Genomic DNA, 21,780 nt, shown 5'->3' with positions numbered 1-21,780 from the left:
GGACTGAGCCCTGTGGAACCCCACTGCCCACATCCTTCCAGGTTGAGAAGGACCCATCCACTACCACCCTCTGGGTGCGGCCCTCCAGCCAGTTGGCAACCCATTTGGCTGTGTGGGTGTCTACACCACATCCCCCCAGTTTCTTAATGAGAACGGGGTGAGAGAGTGTCAAAAGCCTTCTGGAAGTCCTGGAAGACTATATTCACTGCTACCCCTGCATCTAATGATCTGGTGATCTGATCGTAAAAGGCCACCAGGTTGGTCTGACAGAACCTGCCACTGATGAACCTGTGTTCGTTGCCCCTAAGCATGCAGTCCCCTGCTGGCCCCTCCTGGATGTGTGCCAGCATAATTTTCTCGAACAGCTTGCCTAGGATCGAGGTGACACTAACCGGCCTATAGTTTCCCGGGTCCTCCTTCCTGCCTTTTTTGAAGATGGGGACCACGTTGGCCCTCTTCCAGTCCTCCAGTACCTCACCAGAGCACCACGAGTGCTCATAAAGTCATTCCAGGGAACTTGCAATGACCTTGACCAGTTCCTTTAGAACTCTAGGGTGGAGATCATCCGGACTGGCTGACTTGAATATGTCCAACCTCTCCAGAAGCTCCCTAACTAAATCCTCGCTAACCCATGGCCCAGGTGTGCCTCCCCCAGGGCCCGAGGGGGGCCCAGCAGGGAGGTGGCTGTTCTGGTCCCTACTTAGGAAGACGGAGGCAAAGAAATCGTTAAACATGTTAGCTTTGCCATCTGGTGTGACGACCAAGTTTCCCATCGCGTCCTGCAAGGGCCCCACATTACCCGGGACCTTCTTTTTACCCCCTATGTATTTAAAAAAGGACTTCTTATTGTCCTTGATCTGGGCAGCTAGTCCCAGTTCCATCTCTTCCTTGGCCTTCCTAACTACCCCCCTACATCCCCAAGCAACTACAGAATAGTCCTCCCTGGTGATGACCCCTTCTTTCCATTGGGCGTAAGCCTCCTTTTTAGCAAGGAGATATTCCCGGATGCTTTTGGTGAGCCACGGAGGCTTGTGTGCTCTCCTGCTCCCTTTGATCCTTGTTGGGATTACCTTCCTTTGGGTTTGGAGGATCGTCTCCTTAAGGAGCAACCACTCTCCTTGGACACCTGGCTCCCTTCCCCTCCGGGACCTCAGCGCTTCTCCAACTATCCTCCTTAGCTCGTTGAAGTCTGCCCTCCTAAAATCTAGGGCCGCTGCCTTACTGCATGCCTTTGCCACCTTGCGCTGGTCCTTGCCTTTTACTCACCATGGCTATCATATGTGCTATCCTCAAGAAGGTGACTGCAAATATTGAACACAGTAGCCCAGTTGCCGGGGAACAAGAAGAGTAAATTTTCCTTTCCTGAGTCAGTTGAGTCACATCAACTAGTTTATTTCAAGCTGTTTGTCCCCTTATGTTTGTCAAGTATATGAACAGACTACAATTTCCTGAATTTTATTCTACTTACGTTCAGACCAGTACTTTTTTTTGTAAAAGGTTAAATCCAAGTACTCAGTTCTGAAACTGGAGCTGTTATGATTGGGAAACTGGGTGTCACACAACAGTAAGAATCCAGTTACCCCTACCGATGCTTGTGAGACAATACAATTCATAGTATGCTTTCAGATTCTTTTGGAAGTGCTCACTTCTTCAAATCTTTCTTCCAAGAAATTCTTTTGCTAGATTATTCATTCACAGAAGGGTTGTAGACAGTCTACACAAATTAATTTAAAATTCAAAAGATTATTTGTTTTTTACCCCCTTTTCTCCCATCCAGTATTTGGCTAGCTTCACTGCTTATCTACTACTTAGCTCCCTGGGCTGGGCTGTCAGTTAGTATGCATGCTATGAACAAATTCTCTTCAACACAAGAAAGAGGAGGAAACATTTCCCAAGTACTCTGTACATTTCTTTGGGATACCATATTCCAGTGAACCTTAAAATCTTAAACTCTATTCCACTGCAACAGATAAGTGTTTTTTTTGTTCCTCCTAATGCCCATGTATAGGCTTGGCTGGATTTGATTTTTAATCAATAGACATTGATAAAGGTTGATTTTATGTGACACTCAGACCAATCAAAAATATTTCCATCAGTGATTATCAGAATGTACATAAAGGAGGCATAAAAAAAAATCCAGGATGGAGATAAGAAATCTGGATCAGGGGGTTCTGTGCACACATGCAGACACACCTGGTGGTCACTGCAGAAGATGGGAGAGGTGCAGGTAAGGCTGTGCTGGGAGGGAGGCGATTGGAGGGGCAGGTCTGGTAGCAGCAGGAAGCCCAGCTGCTCAGCCCAGGTCCTAGGCAAAGCAAGGGCTAAACTCCCACAGAGCCTGGCCCAGTCCCTGTGTGATCAAACTTCCATGAAGTGTGGTCCAGCCCCTGCATGACTGACACAGGAGACAAACTCCTGCAGAGGCTGAACTAGAATATGCTCTGTGGGAGTTCAATCCCTGCCCTGGCTGGGACTGGGCAGAGTGAAGGGTTGGCAGCATCAGGCTCCCAGGTGCTACCAGTCCTTCCCCCCGCCCCAAACTTCACCTCCTGGCACAACAATACTAGCATGGCCCCCAGGTCCTGAAGCAGATGCTTTGTGTATGTTTGCTAAGTTGATAAAAAAAAAAAAAAAAAAAAAAAAGACACAGCTCATTTCATGCAACATGGAAAAATTAAATAAAAATTTAAAAATAAATAGCATTTTAGCCATTGAAATTGAGAGAGAGAGAGAGAGAGAGAGAGAGAGAGATTATATAAAAAAAATCTCAAGAGACTTGAAGTTTCATCCCAGATCCACTCCAGATTCAAGGTAACTCACAGTTCCCCAGCATCCCAGTATGCTTTGTACCTGCCCTGCAAACTCTTCCTCTCAGGGTGGCCTAGCTAGCCTTGGCCCAAGCTACCTACTCTAGCCAAGCAAGGAGGCATCTCTAGTATCCTGTCTTCTGGCCTGGGCCACTACAATCCTGTGACTGCATTTCCAGAATCAAAAGTGAAAGTCTGTTCACTTGCTTATTGATTCAGCCTACAGCTTAGACTAACCAGTGAAGATTGGACCGATTCAGCCTCAAGCTTTGACTGTGTACTTATCCTAGGAGGAAAATATGGCAGTATCAGAGATCAGAGTCCTCACTGCCCTCAGAGTTTACAATGCCCACCTTCTGAATCAAAGGATTCCTAAATACTTAGTAGTTTGTTTGTTTTTAAGAAATGCATAAATACCCTTTTTATTTGGGCAAAAAAGGCTGTAGGCAAAGAGCCATGATTTGGTGATGTTTGTCTGTGCAGCTTTATCTTCTGTGGTTTATTTGCTGGATGTTCTAATGGGTTGAACTTTGTTGTCGAGGCACCTAAAATGCTAGGAACAGATTTGATTTCTTATTTACCAACAATACCTCCTCTCTGGTTCATTGAGAAAAATATACCTACCCATAAAAGTAATCCAAGAAACTACAAAGACACCTTCCTAAGCAAGAGAGACACCAATGCAGAATGAAGAAAGGACATACATTCATAGAGCATGTAGGACCCAAATCCAATGAAAAAAACCAGCAGAAACACACCTAGTGAGTTCCATGGCTTTTGATCAAGCACAGATCAATACCCGGATATATGCCTGGATACATGCAACTATATTCCTTGTATATTTTGCAGACAAGGATAAATATACCTGTGTGTTGTAAGTGGGATAAGAGTTGCACTGGAACAGTTCTAACATATTGTGTTAGACTAACTGGGTTGCCACAACCCCTTTACCAGGATATACCTTGTGATCTTCCCTGATAAGTATGGGGGTATTCTTTTCTCTTTCCATAACAACAAGGGCGTCTGACCGCTAGGTATTTCCCTCCATTCTCCATTGCCTCCAAATTAACTTGCACTAATAGTAAGAAACTCAGCATCTGAATGGTAGCTGATGCGAATGAAGCACATGAAATCTGTTGTAAGGTAACTGGTAGCAGAGAAAAAGCCATGACAAACATTTAGAATAAGTACAGACAGTCAAAAATCCTAAGACCGAATCGATTCAATCTTCGCAGTTTAGTCTGAGCTGTGTAGATTGAACCAACAAGCAAGTGAACATACACTTTAGATTCCAAAAATGCAGCCACATCCTTGCAGTGGCTTAGGCCAGAAGCCAGAGGGCACTAGAGCATGCCTCTCTGCTTGGCAGACAGTTTGGGCCAAAGCTAGCCTTCCCACTCTGTGAGGGGGGAGGTGCAAAGCATCTTGGGATGCTGGGGGACTGAGAGTTAAAACTTGAATCTGGAGGGGACCTGGGACAAAAGTTCAATAAACTGATTTAAACTAAAAATCAGTGAAGTCTGATATTACATCCATCCAGGTTTATCTTAAAGCAATTTCAGCTATTTTGAAAGTGGTTTATGTGCACTGAACTTCAGCTGTGTTACAGATTTGAACCGGTTTCTGATCACTTATACCAGTTTATACATAACTTCTGTCCTTAGCCTGAAGTAACTGTCTTAACCCTTTACCTCAGCCTGACATTGAAAAACTGGCTGCTCCTTCAGCTCATTTGCTGAATGGGAGAGCCCCCATGACTCCACAGAGCCACCCCTGTAGCGCCCTCTGGGCTCTCTTGCAACCCAAATCCTGGATCCTGTCATCTCATTAACAGATTATATGGTTGAAATATACTTTTCCAGAAACATTTTTCCTTACCCTATCCACACACCCTTTTTTAAAATCCTTATAGTTTTTTATGTCATGATAATTATCTAGCATATATAGGGTGACCATCCATCCTGTTTTTCCCAGAACAGTCTGGATTATGGAGAGTGGTCCCAGGCACAGGGCACATATTAAAATGAGTGTCCCTGGCATGGGGCACATTCTGGTGGGGAAGCGAAGCAGAGTGGTGCCCCAGGAAGACGGCTAGACAGGCACTGTGGCTGCACTGCCCACCTGTCACAGCATGCCACTTCACCTCTGCCTCTCCCTTCAGTGAGCTGCTGACCTGGGAGGGAGGGAGGGAGGGATGAAGGGCGCAGGAGAGGTGACCATCTGCCCCTAACCAGGACAGGTGTTCACCTTAAGCATATAGTAATTCTTAGTTACCTTCATAAAATTAACACTAGAACAAACCTTGATTCCATGTTCTCCATTACCAGTCCCCAACCAAAAGGCATGGTGAATAATCCATGTGCAAGGAGAGCTGCATACATGTTTATTCCAGGCTGAGATAGAGGAGTTAAATAGGACCTTGGGGCACAGTTGTTGAGGTATTAATAAGCCTTCAATGTACAAAATAAAAAAATGTGCAGATTTGGAATCCTAAAGCAATAAGTATCCCTCGAGATTTTAGAATTTCAGGCATTAGGTAGCCTTTATCTAAATTCAATGCACAGGAAGCTAAAATTACAAAAGAGCGTACAATGATGACACAATATAGCAGATTAGCTACTTGACAAAGTATCTCTGGATGAAAGCAGCTAGAGACATGATTAGAGAAATGCCAGAAAAGATGTTACAATTATATTTGGTCACTTCAAAAAATCAACATATACAGAAAAACTGAACAAATAGGTAAAGAAGTACCTGATACAGAAAAACACCTGATGCTAATCAAGGAATTTGGGTTGAAGTATTCAGGGAAAAATAGTCAGATAATAATCAAAAGCTTTTCAGTCAGGCAACTAGACAACATGTACCTTTTGATCCCAGAAAGAACCCAGCTACAGCTCATTCCAGCACATCCTCTAAGAAAAGTGAAATCTCTGGTCACTAGATAAAGACACCAGGCAAAGCAGATCTAACACCGTTTTTTGAGACAGGTTGTCTATGAGAATTAGGAAACAAAAAGCTATTGAATAGTAATGAAGCAAAGAAAAATCCTTTTCTCTTTGCTTCCTTAAATTTTCTCTCACTCGCCACCTTATTTCCTTTTGGTCACTCTCTCATAGAAGAGAGTATAAGAACAGTTTCAGGATCTTCCTCTATCTTACTTGCGAATATCTCTATTCTTTGGTACAGAACTGAACAGTTAATGGGGAAAAATGCAACCAGGAGAATGCTGAATGTATAAATTGGGATAACATACAAAATTATTCCAGACAAGTCTGACAGATTACTCTGCCATTGCGGTCACCTTACTGTAAAGAAAAGATATTACAGAAATGGAGATGGTGCTATAGAAGACAATAAGGCCGATACAAAGACCGAACAATCATAGTTATTTAAAGTTGTTAGAAAGAATAGAGCTTTTCTCTGGAAAAGAGTGAATTAGGAATAAAGTTTTCTATTTCTGAAGGGAATAAAGTAGTAAGATGGTACTAGGGCATCTGAGAAAACATCATATTGAAGAATAAAATATGGCCAGGGACGTTAAAAAAAAAAAAATTATGATTAAGGTAAGTGCCTGTCCTTTTAACTCCCACTAAAAAGCAAAAATTGCTCACATTTGTTTGGGGATATAATTCAGTCCTGAATTAATTAATACTGTGTTGGGCATGTTTAGACTAAATTAGTTCAGGGCTCCCTGCTCCCCTAAGTGGGTTGGCTCCAAATACCTCCTCATAACACTCTGCATTGAGCCACACAAATGTTGATGGTTGTTAGTGCTAGCTGGAGCTTGGAGCAGTCACACTTCAAGCCAGCAGAGGCCTGGAGGGCGGAAAGGTAATAATACTCACCCCTCTCAATATGGACTACCCTCTGCCCGCCAGGACTTCCCCCACCTCCAGGGCTCTACCCCTGCCTCTTCCCAACTCTGGGGCATTACTTACTTCTGGATGCCTGTCCTGTCTTTACCAGGGGAGTAGGCAGGGAAAAGTTAACCTATCTGCCTGGCTGCTGCTGCTCTTGGGGTGGAGAGAGTGGCAGCAGCAATGGCAACAACCAGTCAGGCAGTTTAACCCTACCCTGCCTGCTCCCCTGGGAGAGACACCATGGCCACCAAAAGTAAGCAGGGGAGAAGAGCAGAGGGGACAATGAGTGGGGATCTGGTGAGGCATGGGTGGCGGGTGTGTGGTTTACACTAAGGTATAGCCTAACACGACAGCACTTAATATAACATGAGCTGGGTAGCAGGGATCAGAAATAGTCTTGCCCTGAAGTAGTGTGCTTAAAAAGGAGTGCTTTAAACTAGTTTTAGGTGTTGATGTTCAGCTGTTGATGAGCTCAGGAGCTCCCCAAAATTACATGCAACAAGGCCCATGATTTCAACTTCCCTTTCTGCTCATTTTTCCCAAGGTGGGTTAGGTGAAGGTGTCCCACTGACACCTCTTCACTCCAGAAAAGTTCATTCCCATGAACCAGTCCCACATATTCCACACACATCTCAACATAGGACGTGCCCATATTTTCTCACATACCAGACTCTCCTAAATAAGACAAGTACTTTGTTTTTGGAAGGTGGAATGTACATGGGAGAGATGGGGAAACTTTCCCAGAGTCATGGTCTAGCACAGTGGTTTTCAACCTTTTTTTCATTTGTGGACCCCTAAAAAAATTTCGAACAGAGATAAAGACTGCTATGGAACTTTTGAATGGAGCCATGGACTCCAAGTGTAGGTACTTGGGTACTTCTGATTGATCATAATCATCTTTCACAGACCCCTTAGAGTCTGCAGAATCCCAGGGTCCATAGGTTGAAAACTACTGATCTAGAGCTAGCTGTGCAGCAAAATGGCTGTCAATTTCTTTCTTGGCAATCAAACTGAGAGCAGCGGTGAAAGTGCTGTACAGTACTCTGCCCTCATTTGTTGGTTTCATAGTAGCTAGGGTCAGGAGGGACCTGAACAGATCATCCAGCCTGACCCCCTGCCACAGGCAGGAATGAATGCTGGGTTCACAAGACCCCAGACAGGTGATCATCCAACCTCCTCTTGAATTTGCCCAAGGTAGGGGCGAGGATCACTTCTCTAGGAAGTTGGTTCCAGATTTTGGCCACCCTAACTGTAAAATATTGCCTTCTGATCTCTAACCTAAACCTATTCTCCATCAGCCCATTACCATTGTTCCTCATCACCCCAGGTGGTGCTGGGGAGAAAAGGGCTCTACCTATTTGCTGATGATCTTCTCTGATGAGTTTGTAGGCAGCCACCAAGTCCCCCCTCAGCCTCCTCTTGCTGAGGCTGAACAGGTTCAGGTCCCTCAGTCTCTCCTTGTAGAGCCTGTCCTGCTGCCCTCTCACCAAGCAGGCGGCCCTCCTTTGAACCCTCTCCAGGCTGGCCACATCCCTGTTGAAGTGTGGTGCCAGGTACTGGACACAGTACTCCAACTGCAGCCTGACCAAAGTTGCATAGAGGGGGAGTATCGCCTCTCTGGACCAGCTTGAGATGCATCTCTGGATGCATGACAAGGTATGGCTGGCCTTGGTGGCTGCAGTCTTGCATCGATGGCTCATGTTCATCTTGGAGTCAATAATGACTCCAAGATCCCTTTTCCCCCTCTGTGCTTCCAAGCGGGGAGCTCCCCGGCTGTGGATTCCTTCTCCCTGGACTTGTCTACAGTGAACCCTACCCTATTCTAATCTGGCCATTTTTGTAGTCTGTCTAAATCTAGTTGCAGCCTCTCTCTCCATTCAAGTGTGTCCACCTCGCCTCACATCTTAGTGTCATCAGCAAACTTAGACAGCGTGCTTTCCACCCCCTCGTCCAAGTCGCTGATGAAGATGTTAAACAGTGTGGGCCCAAGGACTGAGCCCTGGGGTACCCCACTGCTCACATCTTACCTGTTTGAGTACAACCCGTTGAGAGAAAGGGAGAAAAGCTGGCAGCCATTTTGCCACATTTTTCTCCATAAAACTTCTATTCCGTAAAGAAAATCAGATTCCCAACACAAAACACTCGCTTCACTTCTTGAGCGTTGATTTTGTAGGGGCAAGGTATATGCAGGTGTAAGTTAACAAATATAGTAATATTAAAAGGATGCATGTGCTAAAGACTTTTTCCATCAGTGCAACCTACCCCTTCCACTCCCAAAAATGTGGGAGAGGGTAGGTTGCTAGAGCCTCTTCTTTTTATATAATGCATCTAGAATCATCCTTTTTGGGACAGGTCTTAACAGCATGGAAGTGGAACTTACGCTAGTTACTGCAGTTGTGTCCAACATCTAGTCACTGCCATGTAGTCCTGGTATATATCAACTAGCTTTATACCAGGATTGATTTTACCTGCACAGAGGCAGGCTGTATGAACACGTACACCTCGAAAGTAGTTTAAAAGCTAGCTCACTACACTACAGATGCGAAATTTCTTATACTGATCTGTCCTGTGTTGAGGAGCTTGGGAGAACTAAAAAAAATCCAGCATATTTCCTGGCACCTCACTTCTTCTCCATTCACAGTTCTTGATTCTTACAGTTCCCCCAAAAGGAGTGCCTTGAATTTGAACAGAAGTAGGGGTAAGCCTAGGAAGCTCATTCGTCTTCCCTGAACCCAGATTCATAATCTTAGTTTCAAAAGGATCATGAAAACCTTCAGTTATTTCTAAATGGGGCCTGCAATTTAGCTCAGTGTTTCAGACACCAATCTGAATGGCAACCATAGTGGGACATGCCTACTTCTTTCTAAGTACAACACCTATTATCTTCTGTTTGGAAATGCTTTGACATTTTGCTTCCCTCTCTCCTAACTATGTAGGGAGGCTAAAAATAATTAAATGAATCATTAAATAAAATATGTACCACAACATAAATAAGTAAGCACTCTAAAATTAAATATACAGCTTAGAAATCATCCCTACTCGTATCACAGCTGGGAAAGTCATTACAAGGCAGCTGGTGGCTGTGATGCATGCCAATATGAATCTATCAATCTCTGCTTTTCTATATTAATAAAGGAATCCCATAGTTCTTATTACATGGATTCCCTACACTCATATGAAGGTGCCTAGAGCAGCCTGGAGTTTAGCAAATTGACTACTTACTGCCTTACCTATGTTTCTTAGACCTATGAAAGTCCATGAGAATTACTGGATTGTAATGCCCAATCAAATGTCCACTGACATCTTTCCATCAATCTGAATGGGCTCTGAATGAAGATTTTACTATTTGTGGTCCACAGAAGCAAGATTGGTAGTCAAAGCATAGTTTCATCATATCCGTACCATTTGGTGAATAGTTTCATTCTACTTTGCTCAAGGCAAAGGAAAGAATTTAACTATGGCACATATACTGAAATAGCCTGTGCTACCTAAGAGGTAAGAGTAATGATTTCATTCCATTGTATCCCAGGTGGCAATAATCCAGAAAGATAATTTTGTTTGGTTGTTCCTGAACCAATGCATTTATTCATAGTTTAGCTATTGCAACCCAATAAACAGTTCTGTCCCCCCAAAAAAGAAACCAGCAAACATTTTAATGCAAGAAAGATAAAGAGAACTCAAAGTAAGAAACACCATAATATTATGTGTTTTGCAGTCTACTCTAAATTCTTGGCAAGTACTACAACCACAGCTTCTAAAAAGGCAGTTAATAGCAGCTGGAAGAATCCTGGGACAGCTGAAAAGCATACCCTGTAGAAAGCAATATAGTTAACAAATGGTTCTTGATCTACAGCACTTCGCTAAATATAATATAGGCTATAGATCCAAGGCAATATTGTTTTAATAATGAAAGCCAGAGCTTATTTATGCAAGCTAATGAAAGCATCAGTGCATAAGTAGTCCTCTCCTACTTTTATGTTCACTAACACAATGAATGCGTGTTCTTATTGTACCATATTAGCCACTATAAAACACTGCAGTGAAGCTATGCAATCCAAGCATAATATGATTACAAAGTGCTTAACATGATAATACATTAATAATACATCATTACAGAAATAATATTTTGTACCATTGTGGTTCACTTTTAGAACTATTGATGTTGCATGCCTAGCATACAGATGCAAAAGAGGAAAGAATTATTTTTTTAATTCAAAGTGTATTCTTGGTTTGGTTGTCAATTGGGGGGGGGGGATGGAAATCAGCCTTTCAGGTTGAATTGTTCTGTGAAATAAGTGCTTGCTTCTAAGATCTGTCCTAGGAATATTAAAATGAACACTGAGTGAAGGGGACAGGTATTCAATTTGATAAAACATACCAGAGCATGATAACCAAAAAATTGATTTACTCTTGAACTAACTAAATATTATATAGGTACACACTGTACACACAAAGACATAATTTTCTTTCTCCTTTGTTTTCACTCTTTGGTCTCGGCTATGAAAAGTAGAGATGAGGGACATTTTAGCTGTCTGCCCATCCATCCCAAACAACGGTACTTATTCCCTTCTTCTGGCTTACATTTGGTAGGTGGAATACAAATTCAGAGATCTCATTTTCTAGCTCCACTGCTATATACAATCCATTTTTGGCAAAGTGAAACAGATAAAATTCCAGATCCAAATTCTGGTTTCAGCCATTAGGAGAAGGACTGGAGGAAGGAGGAGGTAAAAAGGAGAGGCCCAGGTCTCAGAGTTTCATTCAACGTTAAGCAAAGCTCAGATGGCAGACAGTGTCTGGTGGTACTGCACAGACAGTAATTTACTATCACATAATACATTGTAGTGATTTCTACTTCAGAAGGTTTGCTCCTATGTGGTAATTGCACTAGAAAAATGGCAAGCATTTCATTATATTGTAATTTTCCAACTTGTACCCGAATTACAGTTATTTTGTTCTTGCTATTATGCTTAATGCATTATTGCATTAAGCGTTATTGTTGCAAAAATAACTCATTTTTATCTTGGGACACCCAACAATAAGAAATGTTTACAAATGGTTTTTCAAGGAGATAAATTGATTTACATTTTTTTTTTTTAATCCCAGGACAAATGTGCAATTATTCAAACATCTGTGTCCATTATTCCAGGATAAATCCTAAAAAAATTCATGGGATAGAAAGTACTAACAGTTTATCCTGCAACATTGCAAATACATCTGAATGGTTATCCTGGGATTGCATCAATGGCAGAAAAGTGGCAGTGCATTCAGGTGCTTGCTACACCCTGATTAGAAAGGGGATGTTGTGTACGTGCCAAACCCAGGATATTCCTGTTCTGCGGCAAATTTGGGCACAACTTGCCTTGGAACAAATGCAACATCTATTCCTAGCCTTAGTGTCACAAATTTGGGGTTATAGGCTCCAGCTGATGTATGCATATGTAACTCCAATTAAGAGTTACAACTGCATGAGCAGGAGAATGCACTCACAAGCTGAAATTAGGAAAAAGAACTCACAGCACAATAGTGACTGACAGAAATTTCTATTAATTTTTTTCTACCTTCATTTTGGGGTTTTTTTTAGACTGTTCCTGAAACTATGAATTACTTTGTAACCATATATAATATATTTTTGTTGCCCTTGAGGATCGGGGGTAAAAAACAAAATTAACTACCCATATCTCTGCATCAACGTTATCATGATCCTATCACAAATACATGGTGTTTTATTTTCAAACCTGTTATTAACAAGTTAACTACATGGCAAAGACACTACTCCTTTTTAGATCATTTAAGAACTGCGGTTCATGCTTTGACTGCTCAAATTTTGGTTTCTTTTTCTAAAGACATAAAAATTTGTTCAAAATTAAGTAAGAAAGTTTCTTCTACCTAACTTTTGGTTAACTATTTCTATAAAGTCTATTTTCCCCATTCAAAATGTTTCAAGATTATTAAAACAGGAAATACCACATGCTGGGTGCATCTACATGAGACGCTACATCACCATAGCTCATTGGTAGTGTGACATACCATGGCCGGGCACAAACCACAACACCAGTACTACTGCACAGTAGCTTCTGAAAATAACCATGCAGCATCAGGACTGCACAGTAACAACGTGCTTAAGCAAGTACTAAATAAGTGCGGAGAAGCAACTAAACATACGGCATTGCAGCATGGCTGGGTACAAACTGTGACGCTGATGCTACTGCACAGTAGCAATGAGCTACCATACAGTAGCTTCTAAAAATAGCTGAGCGGTGTCAGGACTGTACAGTAACAACTGTTCTTGTAGAAGTACTAAATGACCACACAGTAACAGCTGTGCAGTCCACTGCACATAATGCACAATGGACATGTCTACATATTTGGTCCTTTTATCCTCCCATGTCAAAAAACTGTCTCTCAATCAACTGAATTCATACTTGGCTGCCCATCAGAAAAAAAACCCATAAATCTTAAATCACTAGTTATTCCTTTATCAAGAAAAATCACTCTTGTTTTCTTCTTTAGCAACATTTACAGAACTATAACACTAACAAACAAAATTTAAAAAAAATGCATTTAAAACAATGTTTTCTTTGTTCAGTGAAAAAAAAATGATGAGGACACAATACAGAAGAGGAAAAATGTTTTAAAATTGCATATATTCCATTATCTGCTGTCATATGACTACTATCATCTCCTCAAGCTACTATGACTTGTTATCTATTCTCATGACTACCATTACTACTGCATAGGAGCGTATACACCATGTACACTGCAGGGACACAGAACAGTATCAAACCCCATGAAAAATATCTATATTTTGAGCCTAATGGAATCTTTAATTTGCCAGAACACAGACTGAATTAAAGTCTGGGGTGATCTACATTCAGGTACCTAAAATACTTTGAATCAAAAGTTGTTCTTAAAAGAAGAAATAGGACATTCAGCTGCTGATGTATGAAACTGCAAAATATCCTATGTAGATTGTTAAACTCTTTATAGAAAATGTTTAATTTAAACTGAGTAACTGTTATCCTACTTTATTGATATAAATAGATTTCTAAAAGAAAGGGTTACTTCGATACCTGAGTTGATATTTTGGGTATAACATTTTGAAAATACAATATGCTGAATGAAATCCTGGCCCTGTGGAAGTCACCTTATCAGACATGATCGCCTATAAAACCACAGGGAAAAGGACACTCTCATTGGTTTCAGTAAAGCCAAACTTTTTTCCAGAGTCAAGTCTTTTCCTCACATAACATGCTAGACTTGTTCCCATTTCCCACTGAAGAATTTCAGTGAACCCAGGACCCTAATCATTTAGGGAATGAATGGCAAACTGGAACTCCCAGAGGATTGCAAACGTCTGATGGATAGGTCAACAATAAGCAAAGACATTTCATTGATTAGAAAAAAAAACACTCAGGAGTTTAAATTCAGCTACAATTAAGGTCTCACTAACTGTTCTCTGTACATAAGAGAAATTGTCTATACTTGAAAAGATGGGTTTACCTAAAGTACAACATTTGGGGAGTGAGGAGGAGGTGGGAAGAAGTCACTTTCTTGAAAGTTATACTCTGGTCCCATGCAATGGTCGATTTAATCACTTTGCAAGACACGCTGTTCATGGGAAATCCAAAGCCCATGTGCACTTGTTTGTACAAACACTAGTGGGATGTGCACTCATCAGTTGAAGGCATTTAAAAGCTCTTCTGGCAAATCTTGTTAGGTCCACAATCCCATTAGCTCTAGTGAAAGCATTTCCAAACTATGAACTTACATTTCTATTATCTGATCACTTTATATAATCTATTTCCTGCTCTTAAGATAAGCATCTTCCAATCCTGCTGTCATATTACACTAATGTATGAATTATCTCCTTTGAATAGATATTTAATGAAGCTATTCCTTGTAAAAGAATAACTGTTTATATTTGCATTGCATTAAATATTTAAACAATTGGTTATGAAAAAGCACTTAAGAGAAAGCTTTCTAAAACATATAGATTTTTTATGTCTTTTTTTTTCTTTTACCCAGTGAGAGCTATTAAAATTGAAATGCATATATTGCTATCCTTGGGGATACATCTTTTATGGGAATGGATAAGGATGGAACATGTAATATCAAAAACAATTGTGTAAGATAATCCAAGATTAGGAAACCCTTCTGTACACTTTTCTTATGACTGTACCATTCCAAACACTCTTCCTTGGTTAAATGTAGCCCTTGACTATAAACGGAATTGTCCTTACTGAAAAGGCTAGGGCTCTTTCAAATGCTTATTGTACTTGTTTTGCAAAGAAAAACCTTATTGCCCGAGGGCAAAAAAACAATACAGTAAAAGCTTTGTTATCTGGCATGAGTGGGGTAAGGTGGATGCCGGTTATCTAAAAATTTCAGTTATCTGAGACTTTTATCTATCAAGAGAGACAGGAGCACAGTGCAGCCACCCCTGCTGGGAGGAGTCTGGCACTACCCTGGCCTCAGCCCACAGTGGCAGCTGACCCATGCAGATCTCTTTCCCCTCCCCACAGCTCTTCCCCCGCAGACTTTTCCGCAAAGGGAGGGGGGAACATGCATGCCCTCCCCACTAAATTTTTTTTCTCCCTCCACCCATGTGGATATCAATTACAAGGGCTCCCAGCAGCAACTCTATCAGCAGGGTCACTAACTAATGTAAACAATAGAAATACTTGATGTGCATGCCAGGGAGACTTGGCAAAGATTCCAGTTGCTGAAGTGAGGATTTTTATATTGAGGGATATTGGAAATTCCTGTTAATTTCATAGATTTCATAGACATTAGGGCTGGAAGGGACCTCGGGAGATCATCGAGGCCAGCCCCCTGCCCAGTCAGCTGGGGTCATAGAACCCCAGCAAGATAAGCATCCAATTTACTCTTGAAGGTGTTCAATGTAGGTGCTTGAACCACCTCCGCTGGCAGACTGTTCCAGACCTTGGGGGCTCGGACAGTAAAGAAATTCTTCCTTATGTCCAGCCTGAAACGGTCTTGCAGGAGTTTGTGACCGTTCGACCTCGTCATCCCTTGGGGCGCTCTGGTGAACAAACGTTCCCCCGGATCCTGGTGTTCACCCCTGATAAACTTATAGGTGGCCATCAGATCACCCCTGAGCCTGCGCTTTTCCAGGCTAAAGAGTCCCGTGGCTCTCAGCCTGCCAACATAAGATCTGTTTTCCTGACCTCTGATCACACGCGTGGCTCTCCTCTGGACTCTCTCAAACTTCTCCACATCCTTTTTGAATTGTGGAGCCCAAAACTGGACGCAGTACTCCAGCTGCGGCCTCACCAAGGCCGAGTACAAGGGGAGAATGACATCCCGGGATTTGCTCGAGAAGCATCTATGGATGCACGCCAGCATTTTGGTCACTTTACTAGCCGCAGCATCGCATTGCAGGCTCATGTTCATCTTGTGGTCAATGATGACCCCCAAGTCTCTTTCTTCTGTAGTGCTAACCAACGTAGCACTGCCGAGCCTATAAGGGTGCTGCAGGTTTTTCCTCCCAAGGTGGAGAACCTTGCATTTTTTGGTGTTAAACACCATCAGGTTCTCATCCGCCCATTTCCTGAGCCTGTCCAGGTCAGCCTGGATCCCTCGACTATCTTCTGGCATGGATGCTTTCCCCCAAAGTTTGGTGTCATCGGCGAACTTGGCCAGTCCACTCCTGACTCCAATGTCCATAGTGTTAATGAAGATGTTGAACAGTATGGGTCCCAGGTCAGAGCCTTGAGGGACCCCACTGGTCACAGGGCACCATGATGAGTGACTGCCATCAATCACAACCCTCTGGGTCCGACCACGAAGCCAATTTCCCAGCCAGCGGATCATGGTGGAGCCAAGGCCACAACTAGGCAGTTTGGCCAAGAGGTGATCATGGGATACCAGATCAAAAGCTTTTCTGAAGTCAAGATATATGACATCAATCTCTTCTCCCTTGTCCAGGTGATAGGTCACCTGGTCATAGAAGGAAATGAGATTGGTCAAACAAGACCTACCCGCAACAAACCCGTGCTGGCTATCTCTTAGAATGTTAGCCTGGGCCAGACCATCAAGGATGGCCTCCTTAATAAACTTTTCTAAGATCTTCCCCAGGATAGAAGTCAGGCTAATGGGCCTGTAGTTAGCCGGATCCACTCTCCTCCCTTTCTTGAAGTTCGGCACCACATTGGCCTTCTTCCAGTCTTTGGGCACTACACCAGAGCGCCAGGAGTTTTCAAAGATCCGTGCCAGGGGCTGGGCTATGACGCTCGCCAGCTCCTTGAGTACCCTGGGGTGCAGGTTGTCAGGGCCAGCTGACTTGAAGGTGTCCAGCTTCTCACGGTGTTCCTTCACGAGGTCAGCATTGACGGAGGGTAGGGGATCCCCCTCACCCAGATTTCCCTGTCCCATAGCAGGCATAGGCATCCCATAGGACTGATGAAAGACTGACGCAAAGTACCTATTTAATAGGTTGGCTTTTTCCTGGGCATCAGTTGTCAGTTGCCCCATCTGGTTTAGCAGGGGTCCAACATTGCCCTTGATTTTCCTCCGGTTCCCCATGTATCTGAAAAAGGACTTTTTGTTGTCCTTGATGCCTGAAGCTAGTTGGAGTTCAGTTGCAGCCTTGGCTTTCCTGGTTTGGTCCCTGCAGGACCGGACCAGTGCGGAGTAATCCTCCTTGGAGGTGAATCCCGTCCTCCATCCTTTGTAGGCTTTCCTTTTTAGCCACAGCAAGTCCACTAGGTCTCTGGAGTTAATAGAGTAGTCTGGTTAGTAAAGTGCTGGTTAACACAGCTTTTACTGTATTTGCTACTTTTTTTTGCCACTAATCTGCAGAGGTATACCATATAGATACACTGCATTTTACCTTTGTGTGGAGAACGATAACGTATTTGAGCCATTTAGGTAGCACATTTTGTGCCACTATAACATTTTTTCTGGGGCAACAAGGGCAATGTCTGCTTGCAGACTAGGAAGTTTTAGGTACAAGTTCAGTGCTCTTAGATGAAAGTTTTCTTTAAAATATTGAGCAAGTAGCACCATATTGTAATATAGACTGTCAAAAATACCGTGCAATTCTTTGAGTCCCATATTTAAGCAGAATATATTCAGAAGTTTAAAATATGTTGGTTAGTTTTTTAAAGTCAAAGATTGTAGAACATGCCTAGAAACTTATTTCTGGATGCCCTCGCATAAGGCTTTGGTAGGCCTATATAAACAAACTGATAGAAATTTGATTTTTAACTCTATAGCCACTGGCTAAAGAAAAAGGACTTGCAACATGATAGTATTTCCATTCTCATTCCACAAACCTTCAGAAGAAAATAAAATTGTAAACATGGGCTTTAAAGAGCCTTTGCCCTCCAATAAAATTACTGCCAAATATCCATTAAGAAAAATATGATGTCACTTTACTAAAGTAGCATTCATGAAATATCTACTCTTTACGATCTCATAAAAAGACTGGTTACTCCACACAGGGCTAAACCACAACTGAGATACATTGCTTATCTCTGAAAAAATAAAGCTGCTGTATAATACACCATTCTTAGTGCAATATTTTTACTCTATAAAATTTATACACTTTCATTTTTATACCATTGCAAAATTGTTATCAAATGTACACTGGCTTTTTCAGATAAAATTTGCTCTGCTCCAGGAAACAGTCCAGTCTGTATTGTACATTATACAGTTTTATACCTCCCCTTAAAATTCTCTCTCATTATTAGACAAAGCAATTCCAAGTCTGGTCTTTTCTTTCTTTTGGAAGGCAAAAGAAAAAAATTACCCTTTAAACTTAATGGACTACTTTCAGCATGAGACCTATAGATTTGGGTCATAATGTTCACTTTTTAGTTGCACCAAATAGTGTATTGTTCAAATGTGCTTTAAACAATAAAACCAGATATCCTAACTAAAAATATGAAATTAAGAAAGATAAAACAAACATGAATTACCTACCAAAACCCCTCCTGACACTTGTTTCTAGATGTGTTAAACAGAATTTCTTGCATCATTGCTGAATTTCGTATGTTTAACATAATAAAGTAACCTATAAAGCAGCATGCAGGGACTGTTCAGAATAGTCTTTCACAAACTGACAAAACTTTTCACCTTCATTCCTTTTGGCCACTGGAATTCAAAAATACTTGGTGGTAGTTTTCACAGTAGACCCAACATGGCTTAAAACTAGGTGTTTTGGAAGTTTTCTGTATGATTTTTTTTTCCTTTAGTGCCTGGAATCAGCCTGATAAATCTCTAACAAAATTTCAAAGATTTGTTTTAAAGCACTTGACTAAGCCAAATGATAGATATTGGAGTTTATTTTTCTTCCGGATTTTTTAGCCTTTAGTGTTCCCATTTTCAAGCTTTAGTCTGTATGCCACATCAGTGAGATACAGCATAATCCCATGAATGGCAATGTTGTTAATAGAAGAGAGAGAAAACCCATAAAATACCAAAGCCACACGATATGATCAAGATACAAGCATTTCTACACTAAAGACAAAGCTTAACTTTCTTATCAGTCCATTCCCTAACTCATGCCTACAATTCTCTCTCAGCAGTCATTCCTGTTAAAATCCTCCTCAAAGTAACAGACAGGTGACTAGCACAGAAAATGAGTCCTGATCACGGGATACTAAACTTAATAAATTCAGTGTTAGAGCACTACCTACAACACGATAATTACATTGAAGCTTGGTTTAGAATAACAGCAAGCGTGTAAGTATCATTCTCCTCATTTTCAAAATGGGAAAATGAGAGAAAGTGGTAGAGGGAGTTATCTAGCAGAGAAATGGTTAAGATGGGAATAAAAACATTGCTCTCACCAGATCCAGCCCAGAACTCTATCCATGTAATCTCTCAATACTACAGTATAAAAGCTGGGGGGAAATGGTGTCTGAGAAAACCTGAATGCAAAAGACAAAGTAGCACTTGTACTGGATTTCAGACAGCAGATTTCCATTGACACTTTGAATAAAATGTATAGTAAACATGAAATATATGGTTATGACATATAGCCAAATGTTTTTTGTTTGTTTGTTTTTTGTAAATATCTATTGATTTGTCTTGGCCACCTATTGATTTGCTATAACAACATTTCTTCAGTGACTTATGGTTGGGGGAAAGGGAAGGAGACCACAGTTTTGTTTAGGGAACATCCCCACCCACCCTACCCTTCCTCTCCCCCAGATCTCTGCAAGTTATAGTACATCAACATTTAATTCTTTTAATCCTTGTATTTTCTTAAAGGGGCAATTGCCTCTTAAGAATTCTTAGTGATGGTTTTAGTAAATGTTTTCACATTTTTATTTGAACTTCTCTTCCTGTTTGATCTTTCAGTTAAATCAGGGCATTGACTTCATAAAAAAAAAAAACCACTTTTTTTTTTATGGGATAATGCTTCCCTGCCCCCCCCAAAAAAAGAAAAAAAGATTAGGATTTCACAGCAGAACTCAATGAGGGAAAAAAAATGTAAATAATGACTGAGAACTGTCTCTATACATATTTCCAAGAACAAACCATCACAGAAACACTATTCCAGGAAAACAAAATTGTTTTTATGAATAAGCATACCTTTCTTTCAACTTTTCTGATACAAAGACTGACTTAAGGGGAAGAAAGAGGGGTTAAAATTGTGGCTTCAGTGTAGTTGTTACTGTTGTAACAATTCTGCTAAACTATACTTGGAGGCACAGCAGCATTGTCTCCTGCTGTACAATTGTGGCAACATGAACAGATGTCTCTTCAGGCACACAGGCACACATGAATTCATGCACGCACACACCAGTTATGCTATGACTACACTATAACTTTTAAAGCTCTCTCACTGTATGTGTAACTATATCCCGCCCTGAGTTATCCTAAGGACATGCTAGAAAATATTTCCTAAAATGACCTCTGTTTTGTGAGGAAGCACAGCCCCAGTTGTCACATCACTAAATTGAACCTCAGGAATTCTGGACTGTAGTGGCAACCGTGTTAATAACTCACTGCATGACCTAGACAAAGACAACAAACTTCTGAACTGAAAAATTTCCCCAACTGTAAAATTTGAATAATTCCTACTTAAGTGACAGCAATATTGTCAGTTAATATGCACAGTCTGCTTTAAAATTGTTGACTGATAAATTCTACAAAATGCATAGTATGGTTTCTGAGGTTAAAATCTAGTATAGACATGGATTTAATGCGATAGTTAACAGTCACAGCCATGATATGTCAGTTTTCTGTCAAAAAAAAAAAAAAAAAATCAATATCCAAGTACTTCAAAGTGAAACCATAAGTCTTATCCCTTGAAGACTTTTTCTTTTGTCCCTTGCTTGCAGGGACAAGTTCAGATTTGATGCAGCTTGCTATCAGACTGCTACAGTGGTGTAAAACAGATAATCTTCTGTTGACTGCTAAAATGAGTACGACTGCTTTCATCTTCATAAGGATCAGAAGAATGACCACTCGCAGAACATACCATGTGCCATGACACTTGGTTAAAAAAAGGTTATGATCATAGTTTGAATGCCATTGTTACAATGTAATCTAGGTATGCTAGTAGAAGTTCCTCTGACAACTCCTGCATTGAAATAAAACTTAGTATTCAAGCCAGGCAAATGAAAGTCTTGTTAATATAACAATTTTAATTTCATCCCAAATACTAAAATATGCAGAAAAAGGCTATGGCTTGCCTGTACCGTTAGAGATTTCTAATGATAAGCTCAAGAAGATCTCATATTCCGTATATTTGAGGCAGATCTATATATTATGCACTGCACACATCACATGCATTGAAGCAATACATATTTTGAGCTCTTTATAGTAACTCATGCAAGTGACTCCAAATGTCCCTTCAGAAGATGACACTGGTCAAAATTACACTTGAAAATACATGCACACAACCCACTGCTTCAACAATTTTCTACTCTATTTTGGTTCTTATACCATGATACTCATCATGGGTTTTTTATTGTATGCATTTGGTGACCACAACCCATGTTAACCCCAGTTGTCCTGGGTTCTGAAAAACCATACACCCATTTCTAACCACACTGGCTCCTCCATGTGGACATGAAGGTCTGCAAAAAAGGTATTTTTTTACAAAATCCAAGCATGTACAACTCCAGCAC

The 21,780-nt window shown here is 41.2% G+C and overlaps 1 protein-coding gene across 1 annotated transcript in view; it reads right to left on the bottom strand.

The window, feature by feature from the left end:
• The window catches only part of DMD (dystrophin), a 2,140,576-nt gene that overhangs the window by 2,100,524 nt on the left and 18,272 nt on the right, over positions 1 to 21,780 (bottom strand). The window lies entirely within an intron of this gene.

Source organism: Crocodylus siamensis, chromosome 1 (assembly GCF_052110815.1).
Source record: "Crocodylus siamensis isolate JL-2025a chromosome 1, ASM5211081v1, whole genome shotgun sequence".
Lineage (NCBI taxonomy): Eukaryota > Metazoa > Chordata > Crocodylia > Crocodylidae > Crocodylus > Crocodylus siamensis.
The sequence above is the reverse complement of the archived record's forward strand: the minus strand, read 5'-3'. Positions and strand labels throughout refer to the sequence as shown.